Here is a 4,697-nt window from a genome sequence, read left to right on the forward strand (position 1 = left end):
AAATTTGTTGAGATTTAAGGAATCTTAGTATTACAGTCTTCGCTGGGGTGAAGAATAGTCTTCGCCGCGGCGATGTCAGCTCTGTGTTACGATGTCGGTTCTATAATTTTTCACTGGGGTGACGAAATTTTCTTCGTCGCTGCGACGGGAGGACAGAAAAGTTTTCTTGAGAGTTCTAGAGAATTCTCCATAGGGGTAAAATGACTATTCTATCCCTAATTAGCAGGAAAAGTGAGGAGTAAAATGTAAGGAAATTTAGTAGAGAATGTGTTGGAGTTGGGGGTGTGTTTGTAATGAATCAAAGGATATAGATGGAATTTCTAAGGAAAAGCAAGGGCAAAAATGGGAAAGGATGGTTATAATATGAGCTAAAAAGGGTTAAGTGTAATAAACCCTTCATTTCACCCATTTTCCACCGCCCTACCCATTCTCTACTCCCATTCAATTCTTCATTCAATCTTCCAAGATTTCTAAGGAATTTTAGGGAGCTTTTGGGTAGTTGTTAGTAGAGATTTCATCTAAAGCGTCCTAAGAGACAAGACAAGACAACAAGGGGAAGGAAAAGTGCTAGAGAAGTTATTTACCCACAATGTAAGTAAATCCAACCCAAGTGGAGATTTAAGAACTCTTTTGAGTAGAGATTTATGTATGTATGTGTATATCTTATGTTTATTGAGAAATTGTGATGAAATGGATGGTTTGTTGTATATACTTGAGTTGTGAGAAAAGTTAAGATTTTATGATGTTGAGTTGAGCTTGAGTTGAGTTTGATGGAAGTTAGAGAGAGTTTTGAGCCAAATTCTTTGGGAGTGTTTTTCTTTGACAGGAGCTTAGAAAGTATGAGGGAGTTTCTCTCATTTTGGGATGATTAAAGAGGGGAGAAGAGTTATAGATCAAGTAGAGTTTTATATACACATGAGTTGTATGATGAAATGCTTGAGTAAGGCATGAGTAAGAGTAGAGAACCTTAATTATTGCTACATGGCATAATTGCATTTCATGAGTGCATTAATGAGCATCAGTCATCCATATGCATTAATTATACATTAGAGAAAGAGTAGAAAAAGAGTAGAGAACTTTGAGTGTGAGCTTTATTAAGAGAAAAGAGAGAAAAAGAGAATAGAGTAGGTTGTGCGATGGGGAACCCGTGAGTAATGGATAGAGTATTCCCGCATGTACGCCGCATTGAGAGAGCGGCATGAGTATGAGAGAGAAGTGGTGTAGCCCGTGAGAGTGCATGCGGATGAGGGCTATACCTGAGAGTACCTGAGAGAGAGATTATACACTCACATGACCAAGGGTTCCGAATCCATGCATAACCGAGTCCGATCGGCTAGAATGAGTAGAAGTCACGTAAAGAGGGAGCGAGTCCCGACCGTGCCTCCAGTAAGATGGGACCGTGACTCCTATAAGATGGGGCCGTGACTTACTAAAGAGAGTTAGTAGAAAAGAGTTATGAGAAAGAGAAAGCAAAGAGAAGTATAAGAGAAAGAGTAAATGAGAGTAAGAGAGTTACGGGGTTAGATGAGTAAAGGATTTACTTACTGAGCATTGTTTTAGTGCTCACACTGTTGTTTCCTATGTTTTGCAGGATCTAGGTGAGGACACGGTCAGATAGGCGTCGGCAAGTGAAGGGAAATGGCTACACTGTCCACCATGTTTTTTATCACTTTTGTACATGATACAATTTTTGTGTAAAGACGATATACATATATATATATATATTATGGGCCCAACTATTTATGTTATTTTCAATGTGTTTTCATTATGTATCTTTTATGAGTATATGAGTAGAAAGCGGCTATTATAGGACCGCTCGCATGTCATGGATCCAGGGTCGGCCCAAGATGACGTTCTATGGTGAGGGGCAGTTGATCACTAGAAAGACAGTCTGTTTGTTTACTCTGCTAGCATAAATAGGAAGGATGATTTCTCCGATGGTGTACTTTGCTCAGAACTAAAACCAACTAGCAGCGTCGGTTGCCTGTTGATGTTTGCTTCTTCCAGACCCATAGCCTTCACTACTTCGAGGAATAGGATGTTTGCTAAGGAACCTCCATCTATGAATACTCTCTTCACTAGGATGTTGGCAATCTACAGGGAGACGACTAGAGCATCATGATGAGGAGCGGCCAAGGTGACCGACTCATCATCTTCAAACTGAATTACCTGATGGGTGTGTGACCGTGAAACCGGATGGATGGACTAGACTTCATGGTGGCTGTTGGCTCTAGAGTATTGTTTGACTGATGAGTAACTGAACCCGTTGATCTCTGATCCCCTATAGATGAGAGAACAAAATCCTTTCGGTGTGGGTTTCCGCGGAGGTGGTGATGTTTCTTTAGTGCTTCTCTGGCTGATGGTGTTCTTCCCTTTATCCATTAGCAGATCTCAGAGATGTCCCCTCTTCAGAAGTGCAACGACCTCCAACCACAAGGCGATGCAGTTTGCAGTGTTATGCCCATGGTCGCTGTGAAACTCATACCATTTGGTCGTATCTCTCGTTGTTTCAGGATTGAGCTTGCCTGGCCACTTAACGGTGGATCCCATTCCTTTCATTATTACAACTACCTGGGTCGGTTCAACGTTGAGGTTGTACTCTGATATTTTGTATCGGTTCGGTCTGACCTGTCTACTATAGGTTCTTATTGGCTGGCGATCATATGACTTCCAGACTCTGCTCATATTACGCACTAGGGGTTGGTAGCAGTGTTCCATTGATCTATGCTCTGGCTTCCTGTCATTCCGCCTTAGGTCATATCTGGTGTGAGTTGCTCGGTTTATCTCATCTTCCTCCTATCTTATTTGGATCATTGCTCTGGCCAGAGCGTCTTCTATCGTGGTGTAACCCAGCTTCGTCAGTTCTTTATATAGTTCTCCATCCGGGAGGAGACCCTTCCTGAAGGCATCTACGGCTGTCTCGGGGTTACAAGAAGGGATGAAGATCTTCTCTTTGTTGAATCTGCTGACATACTCTCTCAGTGGCTCTCCCCTCCTCTGGTATACTCTGTATAGATCGGCCGACAGTTTCTCGAGTTTCTTACTGCTAGAGAACTGCTCCACAAAGGTGTCAGTGAGCTGAGCGAATGAGTTGATGGAACCGTTTGGGAGATTTGTGTACCACTGGAGTGCTGGACTGAATAAGCTTGAACCAAAACTCTTGCATATGCAGGCTTCCCTCAACGCTCAGGGTATCGAGACAGTGAACATCCGCTACTTGTACGAGGTTATGTGATCATTTGGGTCGTTTGTGCCATCGTATGGTTTCATACTAGGTATAGTAAACTTCTGGGGCATGTCAGCTAGGGCGATCTCGTCCACAAAGGGCGAATCTGCATAGTAGTGAGGCCTGCTCTTCTTGGTGGGGATAGGCATTCCTAGGATGCGCCTCATCACTGCCTCTACTGTTAGTGTATATTAGTGTATGCCCTAGAAACCATTCGTGTTGTCGGTTTCAGAGCATTTTGTCTTGTATCTATATATATCATAAATAATAGAAGAAAGAGTTCTTCAATTCATATATGTAAATTGCTTCCTTTATTCAGTCATGCATTTAAAATAAAGTATGTATATGAATTGTCCAGATGATTCATTTAATAGGTAAATGAATTATCGAAAAGGGTTCCCTACGGAAGCAATATAAATTTGGGCAACTATATTGTACAGTAGGCATACCGGATGCTTCCGAAAGATATCATGAGTTGATATAAGTACGGATGACGATGATAGTCATGTCACTAGGGCATTGGTATGGATTAACGGTTGGTGAACTGTTTTTCGAACGTGACCGAATAACGACAAATCACTTGGAAAAGCATGTAGTCAATGATTTATCGTTTGGTTATATCAGTGCACGATGTAGTCCTTTGACCTGAGACATTGTAGTCGGATCCGATATGGATGCGTATGGTTCATACGGTGTATAAGTACGAGACTAATCATGTTTCGTACAATAAAGCCTATTTGGTCATGCGTTGTTCATATGCGGAAACGAACGATGGTCAAGAGGGGATCCATTGACTCGGAAATATAGGATCGGGAGTACCGCTGACTCCATCCGGATTCGAGTTCCTAGCCCACTCACAATTATGCATTAGAGAAAGAGTAGAAAAAGAGTAGAGAACTTTGAGTGTGAGCTTTATAAGAGAAAGAAAGAAAAAGAGAATAGAGTAGGTTATGCGATGGGGAACCCGTGAGTAATGGGTAGAGTATTCCCGCAGTGATGCCCATTGAGCGGCATGAGTATGAGGAGAGAAGTGGTGTAGCCCGTGAGAGTGCATGCGGATGAGGCCTATACCCAAGATTGCTCGAGAGAAAGATTATACACTCACATGGCCAAGGTTCCGAATCCATGCATAACCGTTCCGATCGGCTAGAATGAGTAGAGGTCACATAGAGGGAGCGAGTCCCAACCGTGCCTCCGGTAAATGGGGCCGTGACTTCCTAAAAAGAGTTAGTTAGAAAAGAGTTTGAGAAAGAGAAAACAAGAAAGAATAAGAGAAAAAGAATGAGAGTAAGAGAGTTACGGGGTTAGATGAGTAGAGGATTTACTTACTGAGCATTGTTTTAGTGCTCACCCCGTTGTTTCCTATGTTTTGCAGGATCTAGGTGAGGACACGGTCGAATGGGCATTGGTAAGTGAAGGGAAATCGTTACACTATCCACCATGTTTTTGATCACTTTTGTACATGATACAA

Source organism: Pistacia vera, unplaced genomic scaffold (genome assembly GCF_008641045.1).
Source record: "Pistacia vera cultivar Batoury unplaced genomic scaffold, PisVer_v2 Contig507, whole genome shotgun sequence".
Classification (NCBI taxonomy): Eukaryota; Viridiplantae; Streptophyta; class Magnoliopsida; order Sapindales; family Anacardiaceae; genus Pistacia; species Pistacia vera.